Genomic DNA, 22,211 nt, shown 5'->3' with positions numbered 1-22,211 from the left:
CCTAGCACAGAAAGCCACTCTGTCAACACAGGGAAGCAGCCAAAATGCAGAGACAAAGAAACAGGTCACAAATGACAGAAATGGAGGAAAGGAAACTACTGGATATAGAGTTCAAAACCATGGTTATAAGGTTTTTCAAGAATTATCTAGGAACGCTGATAAATTTAGTGAGACCCTTGATAAATCTAGTCAGACCCTCGAGATATGAAAAAGGACCAACTAGAAATTAAGCATACACCGACTGAAATAAAGAATATTATACAGAGTTCCAACAGCAGACTAGAGGATCCCAAGAATCAAGTCAAAGATTTGAAATACGAAGAAGTAAAAAACACCCAACCGGAAAAGCAAAAAGTAAAAAGAATCCAAAAATATGAAGATAGTGTAAGGAGCCTCTGGGACAACTTCAAGCGTACCAACATCCAAATTATGGGGGTGCCAGAAGAAGAGAGAGAGCAAGATATTGAAAACCTATTTGAAGAAATAATGACAGAAAACTTCCCCTACCTGGTGAAAGAAACAGACTTACAAGTCCAGGAAGCGCAGAGAACCCCAAACAAAAGGAACCCAAAGAGGACCACACCAAGACACATCATAATTAAAATGCCAAGAGCAAAAGACAAAGAGAGAATCTTAAAAGCAGCAAGAGAAAGAAAGTCAGTTACCTACAAGGGAATACCCATAGGACTGTCAGCTGATTTCTCAACAGAAACCATGCAGGCCAGAAGAGAGTGGCAAGAAATATTCAAAGTGATGAATAGCAAGAACCTACAACCAAGATTACTTTACCCAGCAAAGCTATCATTCAGAATAGAGGGTCAGATAAAGAGCTTCACAGATAAGAAAAAGCTAAAGGAGTTCATCACCACAGATAAGAAAAAGCTAAAGGAGTTCATCACCACCAAACCAGTATTATATGAAATGCTGAAAGGTATTCTTTAAGAAGAGGAAGAAGAAAAAGGTAAAGAGAAAAATTATGAACAACAAATACACATCTATCAACAAGTGAATCTAAGAATCAAGTGAATAAATAATCTGATGAACAGAATAACCTGGTGCATATAATAGAATCAGGGGCATAGAAAGGAAGTGGACTGACTATTCTTGGGGGGGGAAAGGGGTGTGGGGGGTATGGAGAGAGATTGGACAAAAATTGCACACCTATGGGAGGGCTGGGGAGAACCAAGATGGCGGCATAGGTTAACCCTGGAGTTTGCTGCCTCGAACAACCACTTCAAAAGTGAAACTAAAAGACGGAACGGACATCACCCAGAACCACAGGAACGCTGGCTGAGTGGAAGTCCTACAACTAGGAGGAAAGAGAAATGCATACCGACACTCAGAGGAGGCACAGTGCTGAAGTCAAATACTGAGGTGCGGAGTTCACGCAGAGCGGGCTGGTGGTTGGCGTTTTCAATCAGGAGGGAGTCGCAGACTCTGAGCTCCAGATTCGGGCGAGTCTTTAGGAACCCAGACTCAAATGGGAGAAGCGGGACTGTCTGGCTTCGGTCGGAGCGAGTGCAGATTTCTCTCTGAGGTTTGCAGCGGTTGCTGGGACTCAGAGAGGCAGAGGCCCTGGGGACAGGACTGAGAGCAGCCATAACTGCTCTCTCCGGCCCACCCTATTGATCCCGTGCGACCCACCCACCCCGCCCAAGCCCTACACAAAGGCATTTGCCGGATAGCCTCAGGTAAACTCCAGATTAGCACCTCCCTAGAGGACAGAAGTTCTCTCACTGAAGACACAGCTGATTCTCACAGCCACTTGGCCTGGAGGTCAAATCCCCCCTAGTATTAGCTACAACAATCAAGGCTTAACTACAAGACTGCGCACAAAGACCACTAGAGGGTGCACCAAGAAAGCATAAGAAAATGCCGAGACAAAGAAACAGGACAAAATTGTCAATGGAAGATATAGAGTTCAGAACCACACTTTTAAGGTCTCTCAAGAACTGTCTAGAAGCCGCCGATAAACTTAATGAGATCCTCGAGAAATCTAATGAGACCCTCGATGTTGTGATAAAAAACCAACTAGAAATTAAGCATACACCGACTGAAATAAAGAATACTATACAGACTTCCAACAGCAGACCAGAGGAGTGCAAGAATCAAGTCAAAGATTTGAAATGCGAAGAAGCAAAAAACACCCAACTGGAAAAGCAAAATGGAAAAAGAATCCGAAAATATGAAGATAGTGTAAGGAGCCTCTGGGACAGCTTCAAGCGTACCAACATCAGAATTATAGGGGTGCCAGAAGATGAGAGAGAGCAAGATATTGAAAACCTATTTGAAGAAATAATGACAGAAATAATGACAGAACTTCCCCCACCTGGTGAAAGAAATAGACTTACAAGTCCAGGAAGCGCAGAGAACCCCAAACAAAAGGAATCCAAAGAGGACCACACCAAGACACATCATAATTAAAATGCCAAGAGCAAAAGACAAAGAGAGAATCTTAAAAGCAGCAAGAGAAAGAAACTCAGTTACCTACAAGGGAATACCCATAGGACTGTCAGCTGATTTCTCAACAGAAACTTTGCAGGCCAGAAGGGAGTGGCAAGAAATATTCAAAGTGATGAATACCAAGAACCTACAACCAAGATTACTTTACCCAGCAAAGCTATCATTCAGAACTGAAGGTCAGATAAAGAGCTTCACAGATAAGGAAAAGCTGAAGGAGTTCATCACCACCAAACCAGGATTATATGAAACTAGGGGCCCGGTGCACGAAATTCGTGCACTGGGTGTGTGGGGGGAAGTGTCCCTCAGCCCAGCCTGCCCCCTCTCACATACTGGGAGCCCTCAGGCGTTGACCCCCAGAACCCTCCGATTGCTGGCTCTGCCCCTTGCCCAGGCCTGACGCCTCCGCCAGAGGTGTCAGGCTTGGACAGGGGACCCCCATCTCCCCCCGATCACTGGCTCTGGCCCCCGCCCAGGCCTGATGCCTCGGCCAGAGGAGTTGACTCTCATCACCCTCCGATCACCAATCACCGGATCGGCCCCTTGACCAGGCCTGAGGCCTCCGGCAGAGGTGTCAGGCCTGGGCAGGGGACCCCCAGCTCCCTGCGGTTGCAGGCTCCACCCCTGCCCAGGCCTAACTCCTCTGGCCTAGGCATCCGGCCCGGGCAGTGGGGACCCGCAGCTGCAGCGGCCCCGCGATCGTGGGCTCCGCTTTAGGCCCAGGCAAGGGACCCCTAGCTCCGGGACTGCCAGCTTCGACCGTGCCCAGCTCCCATCGCTGGCTCCACCCCTACTTCCTGCTATCACTGGCCAGGGCGGAAAAGGCGCCTGATTCTCCGATCATGGCTGGGGGGCAGGGCTCCCCCCTTGCCGGGGTCCAACCCCAGCGGGTCCAGGGGTCCCCAAAGGTGTAGACGGAGTCGGCGAAGAAGGAATGACACAGAGACAGCGTTCAGTTGATCAGCAGCCTAGCCAGGATCTCTAGCCAGGATCTCCAGCCAAGTTCTGGTCTGGATCTCCAGAGAGGTTCTGCTTCGGATCTCCAGCGAGGTTCTGTAGCCATGTTCCCTCGCTAGGTTCTTCAGCCAGGTTCTGTCCAGGTTCTCCAGCCAGGTTCAGTCACCAGGTTCTAGTCAGGTTCTCTTGCCAATTTCTGTAGTCAGGTTCAGTCCAGGATCTTTTGCCATGTTCTCTCCAGCAAAGTTCCTCTGTCTGTAGGTTCTGTGTAGGTTCTGTCTGTAGGTTCTCTCTTCTAAGTTCTGTGTTCTAAGTTCTGTGTCTTGCTGTCTTGTTACATCTGTATTTATACCAGTTGATTCAATCCTATCAATCTCTATTACAAAGGTTAGGGCGTTTCTTATCTCCATTCCAGGGAGTAAAAATTATGTAGCTTAAGCATGATTGTTCATAGTTAAAGTGATTAATTACCTGCCTGGCACTTAGTTAAGAGGTTTTATTCCCTCCCTAACTTCAGGGGAAAATCCCTACCTGGGGAAACAACCTTTCTCGGAGAGGTGACCTTGGTTAAAACACAGCGCCAAGAAGGTGAGCAAACATATTAAGAACAGTATGCCATATATGCCAGGTCCCTTGAAACAGCAAGGATGGACCGGCTCCCGGCACCCCCTGGGTTTCCGATCACTGTCAGTGACAGGGGGCTTCTTCCTGCTTTCCCTTTCGCCTCCCTGCATTGTGCCTACATATGCAAATTAACCGCCATCTTGTTGGCAGTTAACTGCCAATCTTAGTTGGCAGTTAACTGCCAATCTTAGTTGGCAGTTAATTTGCATATAGCCCTGATGAGCCAATGAAAAGGGTATCGCCGTACGCCAATTACCATTTTTCTCTTTTATTAGTGTAGATGCTGAAAGGTATCCTTTAAGAAGAGGAAGAAGAAGAAAAAGGTAAAGATACAAATTATGAACAACAAATATGCATCTATCAACAAGTGAATCTAAGAATCAAGTGAATAAATAATCTGATGAACAGAATGAACTGGTGATCATAATAGAATCAGGGACATAGAAAGGGAATGGACTGACTATTCCTGGTGGGGGAAGGGGTGTGGGAGATGGGGGAAGAGACTGGACAAAAATCGTGCACCTATGGATGAGGACAGTGGGTGGGGAGTGAGGGCAGAGGGTGGGGCGGGAACTGGGAGGATGGGAGTTATGGGGGGGGAAAAGAGGAACAAATGTAATAATCTGAACAATAAAGATTTATTTAAAAAGAAAAAAAATTGCACACCTATGGATGAGAACAGTGGGTGGCGGGGGTAAGGGCAGAGGGTGGGGTGGGAACTGGGTGGAGGGGAGGTATGAGGGGAAAAAAGAGTAACAACTGTAATAATCTGAACAATAAAGATTAGAAAAAAAAGAAAGTAATATAAAAGGCTAATGAAGCTGATCAAAAGGAAGGACAGATTTTGAGGGAGAGCTCATGGCTTTGCTCATGCTGAGCCGAGGAACCTGTGGTTATCTATGCAAGGGCCAGAGGCCATTGGAATTGTGGATTTGGGTCTCAGAAAAGAAGTTGGGATTTTGGATCCTGGAATCATTTCAAAGAGGAGATACTTGCCACCTAAAGCCTGGGTGAGATGGCTTTAGGGAGGAAGTTTAGAGCAGTGCCGTCCAATAGAAACATAACACAAACCATGAATGTGGGCCACATTTACAATTCAAATTTTTCAGTAACCACACCAAAAAGGAACAGATGAAATTAAAGTTTAATAATGTATTTTATTATACTCAACATACGCAAATTATTATCATTGTAACATGTAATCACTATAAAAATTATTAATGAGATTTTTACACTTCGGGGGGTATGAAATCTTTAAAATCTGGTGTGCATTTTGTACTTACAGCACATCTCAGTTCAGCAGATCTATAACTAATTTCAAGGGCTCTATAACCATCACATGGCTGGTGGCTATTGTGTTGGACAATGCAATTTGGAGACAGAGCAGACACAAAGGGTGGGGCCTTGAGAGATATGTGCATTTCAGAGACAGAAGAGCTAAAAGGAGCCAATGAAGGAATAGACAGAAATAGGAGTAGAATCCAGAGAGTTCAATGTTTCAAAATCCAAAGGAATTATACTTATGGAAACATGGGTGTGTGTGTGGCCGGAAAGCATCACATGCTCTCTTTCTTCAATGATCTGGCTCATTCAACTCTTACATTTTAGAGGCTTTCTCCCTGTCTGTAGTGACGCTCTACACTACAAAGTCACTTTCCATTGCTCTGGCTTCAATTGTCTCATATACACATCTAGCCTTACATTTATGGACTCAAACAAGGTGACTAAAGATAACAGGGTGACTAGGGGAAAGAAGAAAGGAGCACTAAGGTGGCATGAGGTTGTTGGAGGATGTGATGATTTGGAACAGGTGCCTGGTGGGAGTAAGATGGAGATGATGTTACCATGACAACTGATTATTTCGTTGGTCCAATGACCAGTTGCCATGGTGATGAAATCTTTGTGGTGGTGTGACATGGATCCCAAGGGAGAAGATGCTTGTGCAAAGGACCCTTTGCTCATTGGTAAAGCTTTTATATTTGCAATAATTTCCTCATTGCTTGATGAAGCCTTCCCCAGGAACTTCAACCAACATTGATGTGCCCCCTCCTCCTTGTTCATTTATAGCAATCACCACTTGCACACATTTTCTTCCTTCCTTCCTTCCTTCCTTCCTTCCTTCCTTCCTTCCTTCCTTCCTTCCTTCCTTCCTTCCTTCCTTCCTCCCTCCCTCCCTCCCTCCCTCTCTCTCTTTCTTTCTTTCCTTCTTTTTTTTTTACTGTCCTAAATTGTTTATTAGGTAAGAATTTTACAAACATTACTTATATTAGTGGTAATGGTGGAGCTGGAGAGTATTGCACCTTCTCCAAGCTGCAGGGTGAGAACAACCAATAGTGTGGTGGAACTTGTGGCCCTTCCCAAGGCCATGGCTCTTGCGGCTTGCAGATGTCAGCCCTCCCATCTCCCTGTGCTTGTGAACTGGTTTGGTGATCCATTGTCGGGCCAGGTCGGCAGGAGGGCCCTGTGGAGCACAGGGAGCTGGCTGTCCTGCCAGCAGTACACTCTGAGAAGGAAGTGCATTACATTGGCCTGCTTCTTCCTCCGTATCGCCTGGATCTATTTGTAAGCGCCCATCTTGATTTTCTTGATGGCTGTGGCCAGACGGAAAGCTGCACACATTTTCATTGTTCATGTTCTATATAGGTTTTTTTTTATTTGGTAGTCTTTAATTCTTTTAGTAATTTACCTCTTTTTTACTACACAGATGTAATCCTATTGAAGGCAAGGATAATTCCTACAATTCAGTTGTATTTTCAAAAAGTTGGGGTTAGTGGGAATAAAACAAACAGATCTTTCTTTTTTAAAACTATATTTTATTGCCCTAAACCGGTTTGGCTCAGTGGATAGAGTGTTGACCTGTGGACTGAAGTGTCCCAGGTTCGATTCTGGTCAAGGGCATGTACCTTGATTGCGGGCACATCCCCAATGGGGAGTGTGCAGGAGGCAGCTGATTGATGTTTCTCTCTCATCAATGTTTCTGACTCTCTATCCTTCTCCCTTCCTCTCTGTAAAAAATCAATAAAATATATTTAAAATATAAAAAGTATTTTAAAAAATATTTATTTTATTGATTTTTTTACAGAGAGGAAGGGAGAAGGATAGAGAATCAGAAATATTGATGAGAGAGAAACATCAATGAGAGAGAAACATTGATCAGCTGCCTCCTGCACACTCCCCACTGGGGACGTGCCTGCAACCAAGGTACATGCCCTTGACCGGAATCGAACCTTCAGTCCACAGGCCAACGCTCTATCCACTGAGCCAAACCAGTTAGGGCTAGATCTTTCTTTATATACCACCTCTGCTTCTGCCATTTGCCAATTGTTTGGCCTTCGAAAAGTCATTTTATCTCCTTGATTTCTTTTTCTTCTATAAATGGTAGGATAAAACTTGCACTGTGGAGTTGCTTATGATGATTACATATAGGCTAAATAAAGTAGGTGGCCTAGAGTATGGACTCAATCCATGATCCTGATTATTATAACATGGTGCCCAGACCAGTCCCAGATGCCACGGTTAGCACTTTAGGAATACTTGATGAATAATAAGGTAATGATGACAGATGATAGGATAACAGTTGGACTCAATTTAATCTTCAAGGTCCTTAAAGATTAGTTGCCCAACCATATATCAGCTGCAGTTATTTTTTCTCCTTTTTTTTATTGATTTCATTGGGGTGACATTGGTTAATAAAATTATATAGGTTTCAGGTGTACAATTCTATAATACATAATCTGTATATTGCATTGTGTGTCCACCACCCCAAGTCAAGTCTCCTTTGCAAATTTAACTTGCAATCCATGTTATGCTAATTAAGAAAAAGGAGCGACTAGATAACCAGATATTTTGTGCCTCCTTTATGGAAGAACATACTACCAATGAAGTAGTTGTGCCCCCAAAAAACTCACACATGAATCTGATTCAGCCTCCAGACCCAACTTCTGATTTACAGGAAACACAGAGGGCAGAACACGTTAAAAACCACCACAGGGAAGCATTTAGCAAGATCAATTTTGTGGGAAATACTTTTGGAAAAATAATGTAGCTTCTTCAGCAAACACATTGCAAAAAAAAAAAAAGAGAGAGTGGAGCAGAAATTTAGAAATTAAAAAATTCAAGGGACATATCATTCAGTTTCTGCATGTGAATGTTATTGGAGCCTTAGCTAGTACTTGAAGCTGGATGATGGATATATGTGAGTTCCTTGCATCATTTGTCTATTTGCATATCTGTTTGAAGTTTTTCATAGAAAAAAAAAGTTTGAAAAAGATTAAGAAATCATATTTTAAAATTTAAGTGCATTTAACCAAGACTGCTCACACAATAAAGATGTTTAGATGTAAGGGAAAACAGCATATCCTTTAGTACAGGTTGGACAAATGCATTGTGATGGTTAAATGAATAAATTAATGTATATTTCCCCAAAGTAGTCCTCCATACCGAGGTTTCTATATTGTACACATAAATATGTTTTTCTATTTCAAATTATAAGTAGTATTATTCATAATGTCATGGGTTGTTAGACTCATTGAAAAAACAGATTCCAAGCTGGAGTTTATGTGCAAGAAGTTTTCTGGGGAGTTGGAGAGGTGTGCTTTTGTGATTAGTCCTACAGGGGGAGTGAAGTAGAGAGGAATGGCCAGAGGGAGGAGTTGAAGTGTGATACAGTTGCCAATCAATCTCATCTGATTCAGTGTACCCCATCCCCAACACCTAGGGAGGGAGCTCAGGAGATGGAAGAGCTCTCCAAATATGTCCCACCTTGAACAACGGGGCCAGGTCTTCACACCCTTTGATTAACCCTCCTGCCTACCTTGCCCTAATAAATCTGAACTCCTCCTTCGAGACTGAGCTCAAAGGTTTCTGTTTTTGCACACTCTTCCTTGAAACTTCCCTCCTCAGTCAGATCCTCCATTCTCCTTTCTCTATGAACGATACAGGAGAACAGGAAGCACTCACATTTATAACACTTCTTACTAGTATGTGCTAACCCTGTGTTAAGCATTTTACATGTGCCTTGTTTCAGTTAACAAACAACATACTTATGCAGTAAGTATTATTATTATCCCCATTTACAGATGAGAAAATTGAGGCTGAGAGAGATTAAGCAACTTGCCCAACTAAAGTCATTGCGTTAGTGAGTGGAAGAGCTGGGATTTAACCCCAGGCAAGGGAGCCCACACTCTAACCACTTATCACTATCCTTCACTTGTTATCACTAGCACCTACTCTCTTCATCACTTTCACGCTGTGCTGCCCCCTAGCTACTATTTTTATCTTTGTATTACAAGCCCTGAGCACAGTAGCCAGCCTAGAGTTAGCATTTGACAAATGTTTACTGAATGAATGGGTAGCCATCTCATCAGCTTTTCTAGCAAATTTCATTTCAGAAACAATTTATAAGCACAAGGATGACACGGTTCATGGTAGCAAAGAACAAGAAACCCCACTATGAGAGTTAAACTTAACAGGGCAGAAAAAGAGATTAGATAAGGAAAGAATGCATTAACAGCTAAAAGGTTAAGAAGGCCCAGCCTGCGTGGCTCAGTGGTTGAGTGTCACCTAAGAACCTATGAAGTAGGAGTTCACGGTTCGATTCCTGGTCAGGGCACATGCCTGGGTTGCGGGCTTGATCGCCAGTGTGAGGTGTGTAGGAAGCAGCCGATCAATGACCCTCTATCTCTCTGTCCCTGTCCCTTTCTCTCTGAAATCAATAAAAATATATAAATAGGTTAAAAAGGAAAAAACTGTATTTAGGTACTTAAACATAAGCTCTGTGTTTGTGTGTGCATGCACACATGCCCACAGGCCTCTGGCTTCCAGAATCATTGTAAAATGAAACATTCCACATTCATTCTACTAAGCTGAATAGTGGGAGCAAGCCATAGGTGGATCATGATTCAGAGTAAATGAAATTATAACAACTTCCTGAATCAGGAAGTATTCAAAATAGTTGCTCAAAAGTGGAAAGGTAGAAGCTATATAGGGATTACAAATAAGTTTCCATTAAATAGAAAAACAACTTCTGATTAAAGTATCAGAATCTGAGAAAACATATTTTAGACAATCAGTGTGGGGTTTTAGCAAAAAAAAAAAGGATTTTGAAGACATAGGAGTGAAGCTTAAATCTTTACTAGCAACGTGACCTCAGTTTTCTTTACTTGTAAAATGCAGACAATGATCTCCCACTTTTAAGCCCCTTTTCATTCCTTGTTCCTGAGAGAAGTCATTGTTCCCTCCTCTGAACTTCTATGGGCACCAACATTTTGCCGGGATTGTTTCATAGATCTCCCACACATATTTTTATATTTTTCCTGGAATATTTTAAAGCAAATCCTACATATCATGTCAGTTCATCTTCAACATTTCAGTTGCCAGGATTTCTGTTATTCTTTACATTTAAAAAAAACACATTAAAAATTCTTGATTGATTGGTTTTAGAGAGAGAGGAAGGGAAAGAGAAACATTGATTTGTTGTTCCACTTACTTACGTATTCATTGATTCTTATGTGTGCCTTGACCAGGGATTGAAATAGCAACTGTGGTGTATCAGACCAATGCTCTAACCAAAGCAGCTACTCGGACAGGGTGGATTTCGGTTATTATTATTATTTTTTAACAAAAGAAATCCCAATATAATCTCCTGGGGGGGGGGGGGAGAATCTTTTTGCACATGTTATTCAGTTTGGTTAACCTATTAAGGTTAACCCTAGTAGGTTTACTAGATAACTCTTCATTTCTCTGCTTTGTGTTAGCCTTTAGGATATTCTAATTATGCCCAACACTGTTATACCTCAGAATCAGATGCATGTTGCCTTTGCAGTATTTTAACTTTTTAAGTGAATAGTAGTAATAACATGTTGAATGTCTTTCTGATTTTGAAGGACTGATCCACAGACTTGTATAGTCTAAATTCATGTTCAGGACTGTCGTCAGTGTTTGCTTCAAGGATGTCCCATGGGAAGTTTCAAATTACTGCCCTGTATTCTTTGGTGATGTCTAGCAAGTGCTCAGCCTTAGACTCCTGCAACTTTGTCTGAGTTTAACCTTCACTTGCATCTTCTCTTAATTGGGTCCCATTAAACAAACGTGATCCAATGTGCACTTTGGCTAGATTTCTCATAGCCAAGTCCCCTGGCTTTCAAGGTTTTCTATTCTTTGTAGTTTCCTCAGAGAAGTTTCATGGGCTTTTATTGAATGCTTACTATGCTGCAGCCTGCGATCCTGATGTTCCAGATATTTTTCACTTATGTGGCATTTCAAATAAATGCGGTATATATAAATTGTAAAGTATTACGTAAAAATTCGCTAATGTTACTATAATCTTTCCCTCCCAGATCCCTTAATCCATAAAATAGGAAAAGCTTTGGTGGGGTGTTCGGAAACCTGAGTTATGGTTCTAGATCAGCGGTTCTCAACCGGTGGGTCGTGACCCCTTTGGCGAACGACCCTTTCACAGGGGTTGTCTAAGACCATCCTGCATATCAGATATTTACGTTACGATTCATAACAGTAGCAACATTACAGTTATGAAGTAGCAACGAAAATAATTTTATGGTTGGGTCACAACATGAGGAACTGTATTAAAGGGCCAGAAGGTAGAGAACCACTGTTCTAGATCATTCAGTAGCATTAGTTTAACAACATTTTATAAAAATGTACTAAGTGCCTAGTGGGTGTCAGCCATCCAGCACAGTAGGGCTCTAGGTTTAAAAATGACTGAGGACGCAGACATGTGAAGGTCTCTGAGTTGGAGTATGTCTGGGCGCCTGTGGTCGCGCTGAGACGGATTGCTCCTCCGCTTCCTCTGCTGTGGGTTTGGGCTTGGGTAGACCGGCAGCTGCAGCATTTCATGGAGGTGGAGACTCAGAAGTAGTGCTCCCAGCAGCTGGTGCACCAGATGACAGAACTTTGCTGGGAGAAGTGCGTGGACAAGCCTGGGCCAAAGTTGGACAGTCGGGTCAGGCCTGTTTTATAGACTGTGTGGAGTGTATTATTGAGATGAGTCAATTCATCATGAATTGACTGGAACAGACCAGAAATCCACGTCAGTCTTCTCAGAAAGCCTTTCTGACGGATTTCAGCATTACCTTTTTGGAAAAGGAAAGCAGTTCAAGAAATGAAGAGTGGTAGATGGAATGGTAGGAGAAAAGGCTCTTGGGGGTTGGCTCCCACATTTGTCACTCTTGGGACATCTTGTCACCTGAGAATGACCAATTTTTTCGAGTGTTTGGGGTCTGAGGGTCATATGTGTATTAGGTTGTGTTGTTGTTTTTTATTGTGTGGGTTTTGTTGTGGTGGTGGTGGTTGTTGTTAATCCTCACTAGAGGATATTTTTCCATTAGTTTTTAGGGAGAGTGGAAGAGAGAGGGAAAGACAGAAATATCGATGTGAGAGAAACACATGGATTGTTTGCCCCAGACCAGGGCCCTGGCTGGGGAGGAGGCTGCAACCACGGTACATGCCCTTGACCAGAATCGAACCCGGGACCCTTTGGTCTGCAGGCCTGGGCTCTATCCATTGAGCCAAACTGCCTAGGGCAGTTGTGTTTTTTAATGTTAATTTTGTGAAAACAATGAGCAGCTGAATAGAAAACTTTACTACCTGCATATTACTGTATGTGGGACTATGTTTTTCTTAAATTCCCATTATCTGCTTCCTATAATTTGATAGTGGGACCACATGGGTAAGATCTGTCATTTGCATGGATTCATTTCAGATCTCTGGGGACATTGATACACACATCTTTGTATCTCTCAGAAAGGGTGGCAGTGGGGGAAGAGTAATTTGGCACTTAACTGTAGGCCTCCGTATCTAGTGTTTTGAGCACCAGTGCTAGAAAAAAATCTAGGGAATGTTCATATAATACAGTTCAGCTTTCTAAATTATCTCCCTTCTTTGTACTATGATTTACTTAAATATCTAAATAAAGTATGGTCTTGAGGTACAGGCAGCCTAAGTATCTAGAGGCCTTTAATTATAAAGGAATCTAGCCAGTGAACATAATTCTCATTACTTAACAAGGAAGAAGTTAACTTACTCTGCATATCAGGGTCCAAGAAATTCAAAGATGTGCCTAAATACGTTGTAAGCATTTAGACCTGTTAAAAACAGCAGTTTCAGAGGTGCATACCTACTGTTAATCAGTATAAATGCCATGTACTGCATCCTTTCAATCACTGAAATAAAAGCTTCCACAAGATTAAAAAGATGAATGAGGATGGCCTTTGCCTCAAGAACAGGGACTATATAACCTTCTTTGAAACTTGTAGCTTTCAGGCTCCTTTGGGACACGACATGGTCTATGGTACCTATCCTACAATGGCTTGTCTGAGCCCCCAGATCAGGACTGAGTTTCAAATTCAATGTGAAAGCCTTTTATTACATCGCACCAATCATCCCATTTTCTACACCTTCTCAGACTTCCCAAGCAACCTCTCTTACCTGGGGGTGACACTAGAAGTCTGGATCACCAACAGATACAAATTACACCAGAAGTCCGGATCACCAGCAGATACAAATTTAGGAAGGGTCTGCATTCGTCAGGACAGGCTCTGTTACTCTACGGTAGCAATTCCCAATTCACAGTGGCCCAATCAGCAAAAGGAGTTTCTTTCACTTGTGCTGTGTGTCCCTCCCAGGTCAGTCGTGGCTTTGTTGCACATTGTCTTCCCTCTGGGACCGAAGCAGATTGATTAGTTTCTATCTTGAATGTTGCTGGCCATCAGGGCAGCAGGGAAGGAAAACATGGTGAAGCACACAGACGCTTAAAGCTTGCACCTGCAAGTGGCTCCTACAGCTGCTCACATCTCATTTGTACGGCACAGAACCAAGCCTGCTGCTGATGGAGTAGGGAAGCACAATCGGCCCCTGAGAGGCACAGTAAATGTTTGGAGACAATAATAATATGGTCTGCCACAGCGTCTCTCCCGCCCCTCTTTTGGTTGCAAAACAAAGAGATTTTCTGCCTCCTGCCCCCTCATGCAGCAAAGACTATTTGGACTGTTTGTGTCTGTAGAAAAAAATAAAGAGAATTCTTTGGGATTTTGTGTGTGTAGGTTCCAACCTCAGCTGTGTCTCTAATAAGGTTTGAAAGGTTTCCTGAAGTGGTGCTTGGATGTAAATACACCCACTTGCAGTGACTAGCACCCAGTAAGTTACAATTCTTATGTCAATGTAAATTGATGGGTTAGTAGTTCTTTGAAGATAAGCTTAGAGCCAGACAGCTCTGGGTTCAAATCCTGACTCTATTACTCTCAAACTACTGAGTCTCCTTTATTATTATTTTTTAAATCTTTTTTTAAAAGTATATTTTATTGATTTTTTACAGAGAGGGAGAGGGATAGAGAGTTAGAAACATCGACCAGCTGCCTCCTGCACACCCCCTACTGGGGATGTGCCCGCAACCAAGGTACATGCCCCTTGACTGGAATTGAACCTGGGACCTTTCAGTCCGCAGGCCGACGCTCTATCCACTGAGCCAAACCGGTTAGGACTCCTCTTCTTTAAAACGGGGATGACCACCTCATAGTTTCACTCTAAGGATTAAATGAAAATGCATGTAAAGGGTCTATCATGGTTCCAATCACATAAGGAACACTCAATAAATATTATTAGCCATTCCTCACCATTCTCCCTGCAGCACTGGGGAGTCTTGATCATTTTTATTCAGCTCATTAGAAATGAAGTAGGTCAATAGCTTCACAACTTTAAACAAGTTTCTTAACTACTATGTTTGTATCCAGAGTTTCAGGCTCCTTTGGGCTGCAAACCTTGGTTGCTCTTTCCTGGTTCCTTTCGTTCTATCATTCCAAAAGATACTAACTGGGAGACAGATTTCCTCTGATGCCACTCTATATGAATATCCTTTGACTCACTCTTCCTAGTACCACCCAAGTTTCATCGACACCATCGCTTGCACATAATGTAAATACTTTATTTAATCTACGCATTTGTTAATGTTTGTTCAGCTGTCTTGGTGCCCTTGTGTCTTTCATTATGCTTTTAATTAGCTCAATTGATTCTGAGAGTGGAGGTAAGCCAAAGTTTTGAGCCAGGTGGTTACAGGGAAAATGGATGGAGTGGGGGTGGAGGTGGGGGTGGGGATGGGATGGGGAAGGTAAATATATATATAATCTAATATGCTGTGTCCGACCGTCTGGGTAATGACATCAGGTAGCAATGCCCAGCTTCCTCTCCCTAGTGACTAGCCTACTTGCATTTTCTTCAGCCTAGGAACACGACTTGCTTTATACCCAGGTGGATACATTTCACACTTTAAACAAATGTCTGTGAAGTGTTTTCCCATGCCTCATCTCATTTGATCCTCACAGAAGTCCTGGAGTAGGCAGATAGGAGACTTGGTGAAATCCTATTTTCTTTTCATTAGCCGGAAAACGGAGATTTAGAAAGCTTAGAAACTTGACCTGACTGAAAAGAAGTAAGAAATGGTGGACCTTGAAAATGACTTCAGGTTACCCAGAACCGGTTTGGCTCAGTGGATAGAGCGTCAGCCTGCAGACTCAAGGGTCCCGGGTTCGATTCTGGTCAAGGGCATGTACCTTGGTTTCAGGCACATCCCCAGTGGGGGGCGTGCAGGAGGCAGCTGATTGATGTTTCTCTCTCATCGATGTTTTTGGCTCTCTATCCCTCTCCCTTCCTCTCTGTAAAAAATCAATAAAATATATTAAAAAAAAAAAAGAAAATGACTTCAGGTTTTCTCACTATGCAGAATATAGTCAAACACTGCTGCAGTTAAATATCTTACCCTTTGTTCTCCCTGTGTGATCTACAATAATAATCTGCTTCCTGTTGATATTTCTGCTGTGTTGCTGACAATTACCTGAAAGAGAAGTTGGGGTGCTTCACTGGGCTGGAAAAAGTTGAGCTAAATCAGAAAGCAGGTCTAATTAAGCAAGTTTATTCTATATCTATAAAAGGCTAAGTTGACTTGTGTATATGCAGTACATATAAAGCTCTCACTGGTGCCAATTGCACGCTTGTGTTTCCATCTGTCATTGTTAATTGTGAATTTGGTTGACATTTCTATTATAAAGAAAGGGCGAATAGGGATATTAAATATTTCTTCTAATTAATTTGCTTTCAATGTGCACAAATTCGTGCACTGGACCACTATTTTGGTATAAGTGTACCAGGGCAAATTCATTGCCAGAACGAGGGGGAAAAATTTAGGCTACTGACTTCTATTGGAAAGAAATATTCTAAGCTACTCCTTTCTACTGAGAATGATTAAAACAATAGAGTATTTGGGAAGGATCACACTTTGCCTTAATGATAAAATCTGAATTTAACACCAAGCTCCTGGAGAGCAGGACCTAAATTTATGGATGGTTTATAGAGAACAATATGGTCTAGTTTCATGATTAGTTATTCTCACCAGCCACTAGTGTTTAAGGATCACTTACTTATAAGACTGTAATTTCCATGGCCTCTACTTTTTTTTGAATCTACTTAACCACTGTCACTTTGCATAAACTGTTCTTCTCTGCCCCAGATTTTCTTTCTCTGCTTCCAGCCTGCTTCTGTCTTTACATGACAAACGTCTACTCATTTATTCAGACTTAACCTTAACCTTACCTTAAAGGGTGAAACTTTCTTTGGTGCCCCATCCCTATTCAATCTGATAAGGTTTAGCTTTGCCTTTCCTCTGTTCTCAGGGCACAAATATAAATCTCCACAAATTGCATTGAGATTGTTTACATGTCTGCCTCTCTAGATGCCTAGGAGCCCATTGAAGGTAGAGAATTTATTTATTCCCTTTTTACTCCCTAGGATTTAGCCCAATGCCTGGTATAGAGTAGCTGTCTGATAGAGGATTATTGAATGCTGTTTAAGTATGCAAAGTGACCAACACCCAAGTGTTTTTTATTAAATAGCAATTAATGGATCTGAAAGCATCCCAGTGGCCTCTGGGTAGCTCCCCCCAACCCCCCTTCTAATGCATGAAATATAAAGTATTATATAAAGATATCCAGGGGTTCTGGAAGGCTCCTCCAGGGCTGGGAATGATAGGAGGTGCCTTCTCATGTTTTCCTCTCTCCTTCTTGCAGGTCTTGGCTCATTTAAAATTCATTCCTACCCTAACCGGTTTGGCTCAGCGGATAGAGCGTCGGCCTGCGGACTGAGGGGTCCCAGGTTCGATTCCGGTCAGGGGCATGTGCCTGGGTTGCGGGCGCATCCCCAGTGGGGGGGTGTGCAGGAGGCAGCTGATCGATGTTTCTCTCTCATCGATGTTTCTAACTCTGTATTCCTCTCCCTCTCCCTTCCTCTCTGTAAAAAATCAATAACATATATTTTAAAAAAACAAATAAAAAATAAAATTCACTCCTAATTTTCTGCTTTCCTCTTACAATAAAGTAGTGGTTCTCAACCTTGGCTGCACATTAGAATCACCTGGGAATCTTTTTAAAATCCTAATTTCTGGGCCTCAGCATGATTCCCAGGCAATTCTAATGTGCAGCCAAGGTTGAGAACCACTGCAACAAAGGATCAGGTAAGGCCTCATTTGCCTAAGGGGCTGTGGGTCACGTGAAGCATTGAATACCCTGCTGCTGATGCACTGGTAGTGCCCAATCAAGATTTTTGTAGGGCTGTTGCAGCCCAGCTCAGGGCAGTGCTTTCAGGGAATTTATAATCCAGGGGAGGCTGGTAAAAGATTGCAAACAACACAATACAATAAAACCTCTATCTCATGGCTTTGAGCAAGTTCTTTCTCTTAAGAATCCGTCCCCTGAGTTAGATACCATCTTCTTTTTGAAGGCTCTCCTGCCCCACACCCTCCCTTCCAGCCTACTCCCATCTCCTAAGACTATAAATTACTCTCTTCTACACTCAACCTTGTGAAAAATAATAACTGTCTTTGAGGACCTTTATTTTATGACAGCTTGTGTATTATCTCTTTTGCCAGTAGCTATTGTTATCATTTCCGCTTAATAGGCAAGAAGACAGAGACTAAGGGAAACTACATCAGTGGGCACACAAGCAGTGAGCTATGGAACATCAGATTGAACTCAGGTCTGCCTTCCCAATCTGGGCTTTCAGCTTTTCCTCCCACCCTGTCCCAGAATCCCCCTGTGCTGCTATTGCCATACAACTATTTTTGGGGGTGGTAGGAGGGGTGCTCCTCTACTCCGACACTCTGGGACTCATGCTTCCTTCCTTCCCAAAGGCTTCTGATCCCCAACCCCATTCTGGCAGCAATCCAGCCCTGTTCTCCTCCAGATAGGAACATGCACTTTAGAAAAGCACCTCAGAATCCCAAACAGGTGGGAGGTGAGGAGCTGCCCAAGATTTATAGAAGGTGGTGATGAATGGGAACCCCAAATCTCCAGACTGGAAGGAAGTCCAAACGTGAGTCTTTCTACTCTTCATCTGGCTGAACCTTCTCAAGTGACTCAGAGAGATTACTAGTTTGGACTTTTTGGCCTTGATCCCAGTCTGAGGTTAGAGCCTGGTGATGACCAGCCTCAGTTTCTTCCTCTGATAAATACGGATAATCTCAGCTTTGCCCATCTTCTTAGATACATGATACAGACACTATTTTTTAGTACCACTCTGCCTACATCCCAACTCAGATGATGGCGGGCTTTGAAAACTGAAGGGCTGGGAAGAGAACGCGTGTTAATTGTGCTATCAAGAATCCACCTAAATGCCCAACAAAACCCCAGCAACTTCCAGTTCCCTTGGCAGCTTGGTAGAAGAGGGAGCTTCTACCCTCTCCCAAGAAAGCTGGCAAGGATGGCCTCTTCTCCAGGACGCTATTTTCCTTATCACAGTATATTGTAATTATCTAATCTATTTGCTTCCCATTAGACTGTGAGTTTTTAAAGTGGAGAGACTATCTTTTTATCCAACTCACTGCTGCCAGCCTGGTCCAAGCCATCATCCTGCACTTAATGGTTCAGAATTAACCATTTAAATACTGGAGTCTTTGGCTTCCACCATTGTCTGCTCATTGTCTACTCTTGGCACAGTAGCCAGAGTGGTATTTTTGAAAGCATGAATCAGATATTACTTCTCTGTTGAAAGTCCTGTAGTGGCTCCATTTTAGCCAACATCCTTAAAATGGACCCACTCTGACCTGCTCTCCCATTCCTCTCTCATTTACTCACCCTGCTCTAGTTGTCCAGGCCTTCCCACTATTTCTAACACTCCCAGGAATGCATGGCCTCAGGATCTTTCTACTAGCTGTTCCTTCTGCTTAGGACACTTTCCCAGACAATGGCATGGCTCACTCCCTCAGCTCTTTCAAGTTTTTCGTTAAAGTCACCTTATGAATTGGGCTATCCCTCATGGCTCTAAACTCCATTCTGTAAAACTGGAATTAGAATATTATGAATCTACCTATATTTCTCTTCCATAAATTTTCTCTGCTACCCCTATTACTTTGCTCCACATACTCCCCTCTCCACTAAATATTTTCCTTTCTCCCACCCTTTTGCCCCAGTGCAGGCCTAAGGCTATTCACCTAGTCCTAGACCTAGATTGATGCATGAATTTACTTGAAAAAGGTGAGGTGAAACAAAAATACGAGAGCCCAGTTGAGATGAAGCTGGAAAGAGATAGACTTGGAAGACATTGCGTTTGAATCCTGGCTCAAAATTTCAACGCTTCGCCCTAACCGGTTTGGCTTAGTGGATTGAGCATCAGCCTGTGGACTGAAGGGTCCCAGGTTCGATTCCGGTCAAGGGCATGTACCTTGGTTGCGGGCACATCCCCAGTAGGGGGCGTGCAGGAGGCAGCTGATCGATGTTTCTCATCGATGTTTCTAACTCTCTATTCCTCTCCCTTCCTCTCTGTAAAAAAATCAATAAAATATATTTTTTTAAAAATTTCAACGCTTCTGAGCCTCAATTTCATCAGCTGCAAAGATGAGCATAGGAGTTCTATCTCAGGGGCTTGGTGAAGGCACTGAATGAGAAGACAGGTAAAAACACCCGGCCTGTGGTCTCCCCTAACTGGGGCATCCACCAGATCAGAATTTTGGCACCCAACACATGGTCCGGGCTGAAGTATTTGCTGAACAAGTACATTTATTATTGATAAATAAATGGTAGATGTTAAAAGAAATATCCACACCCTCTCCAGTTTTCTTCATACCCCTTACCCTGCCAGGTCTATTTTTCCCAGAGCACTGAACACAGTCTATACTACCAAATAACTTCCTTGTCATCTTTATTATCCTTCTCTCCATACTAAATGATAGCTCCAAGAGGGAAAGGTATTCCCCTCCCTCTTTCTGTTCACTGACACATCCCAAGCACTAAAGGAGTGCATGACAACCTTAGTAGTGATGGGCAAATGTCTGTTGGATCAGTGGTTCTCAACCTGTGGGTCGTGACCCCTTGGGGGTCAAACGACCCTTTCCCAGGGGTCGCCTAAGACCATCGGAAAACATAGTTTTTGTGATTAATCACTATGCTTTAATTATGTTCAATTTACAACAATGAAAATACATCCTGCATATCAGATATTTACATTATGACTCATAACAGTAGCAAAATTACAGTTATGAAATAGCAACGAAAATAATTTTATGGTTGGGGGTCACCACAACATGAGGACCTGTATTAAAGGGTCGCGGCATTAGGAAGGTTGAGAACCACTGTGTTGGATGAATGAGTGAATGGATATTTTTATCTTCAGAATTTTGCTAGTCTTATATAGAAAGGAATACAGCAGTACTTTGAATACCCAGGGCCTAGAAATGATGAATTAGCAGGTGTTCAATGTTTGCTGAAGCTATTGGTTTAGTCAGCTCTTTAACTACCGGAGACGACGTCAAAGTTCGCAGGGCTAATTGGCTCAGGCTTTTCTTTTCCTATCATCCAATCAAGCTAGGATCCACCTAACAAAATCTGGGTATCCAAATATTGAGCACCTACTGTGAGTTCAAAAGTATGACTTAACGCGAATAAAGCATCAGCAAATACGTCGGAATGTCATAAAGTGTGAAATCACAGGGCAGATGACCGGTGCTAATAGCTTAAGAATCTGAGGACTGACGTATAAGGCAATTCCAAAGTTCACAGGCGCCCGCATACCCTTCTCAGCACTGCACCTGTGGATGGCAGGGGCCGTAACCTGGGCAGCTGCTTTAGAACCAGAGGCCCTGCGAGTCCCGCCTGCTCTGGGAAGGAAACCAGGGCCAGGCATGGACAAGGCCTCGGCGAATAGCAGGTGTCCCATGTTTGCAGAAGCTGGGCCTGGACCCCCGCCCGGTTAAGCTCTGAAAGGCAGGGCGTCCTGAAGCGCCAAGGTGCCTTTGGAATCCGCGGAGCGCCAAGTAGCACGAGGGGTCCGGTTTCCCGGGGAGGCTACGGTCTCTATCACGATGAAGTGGCGAAACTGGGGGGTAGGGGTGGGGGCAGGTCACGAGGCGCCATTGCCTGGGGTCATGGGGCCCTTGGAATCCCTGGGCAGGGTCCAGGCCGCAGGTCCTTGCTGTCCTCAACTAGAGTCGCCTCGGCCGCCCGCACTCCCCAGTCGCCGCTCCGAGGCGCACGGCCCCGAGCGGCTCCGAGACGCGGGCCGCGCCACCACGCCCGCGGCGCAGAGGCCGGGCTCCCGGAGCCTCAGGGCACTACTTGTCCCAGCGGAGGGATCCCGCGCGTCGCCGCCGCCACGACCGCGGAGGAGCCGTGACGCCGCCGACGCCGGGTCGGTGGCGCAGCGACGTCGCGGGAGGCGGAGGCGGGGGGGGGGGGGGGGCGGTGTGTGGAGGCGGGGGCGGGAGAGGGGAAACGGGTCGGGAAGTAGTTCCGGGTGCGCGGCCCCGGATGTTGGCTGCTCCCGCTGCCGCCACCGCTCTGGGCGCTGCTTGGGGCCTCGGCCGCTCACACCAGGCGCCGTTGGGACCTTTCCCGGGGGCGAAGACGCACGCAGCGGCCGGGGGCTCGGCCGGGCCGTCCCGGCCTGCGCAGCCTGAGGTGAGCGCCGCCGCCGAGGCGGCCGAGCCGGGGCGGCGGGCGAGGAGGCGGGGCTGGGGCATCTCTCGGGACGGAGGCTGGGGCTGCCCTCCGCGAGACGCCCTCTCCCTTCTCTCAGCCGCGGACGCGCTGCGGGGTGGGCGGCGGGCGGAGCAGGGCGCCCCGCTCGGAGCTGGGGCCTTGGCGGTCGGCGAGGGCCGGGTCCCTCCCTCCCCCGCGGCG

At 44.4% G+C, this 22,211-nt stretch overlaps 1 protein-coding gene and 1 pseudogene across 2 annotated transcripts in view; both read left to right on the top strand.

The window, feature by feature from the left end:
• Positions 1-6,316: 6,316 nt before the first annotated feature.
• Positions 6,317-12,164, top strand: LOC132229769 (mitochondrial import inner membrane translocase subunit Tim8 A-like; annotated as a pseudogene).
• Positions 12,165-21,835: 9,671 nt separating this feature from the next.
• The window catches only part of FOXJ3 (forkhead box J3), a 133,241-nt gene continuing 132,865 nt past the window's right edge, over positions 21,836-22,211 (top strand). Inside the window, exon 1 of one of the 2 annotated variants that reach the window (XM_059689785.1) lies at positions 21,836-21,989. The gene's annotated coding sequence lies outside the window, so the exon portion shown is untranslated. The remainder of the gene's footprint in view (positions 21,990-22,211) is intronic. The other variant, XM_059689788.1, reaches the window with a different exon arrangement.

This window comes from Myotis daubentonii, chromosome 3 (genome assembly GCF_963259705.1).
Source record: "Myotis daubentonii chromosome 3, mMyoDau2.1, whole genome shotgun sequence".
Classification (NCBI taxonomy): Eukaryota; Metazoa; Chordata; class Mammalia; order Chiroptera; family Vespertilionidae; genus Myotis; species Myotis daubentonii.
The sequence above is the reverse complement of the archived record's forward strand: the minus strand, read 5'-3'. Positions and strand labels throughout refer to the sequence as shown.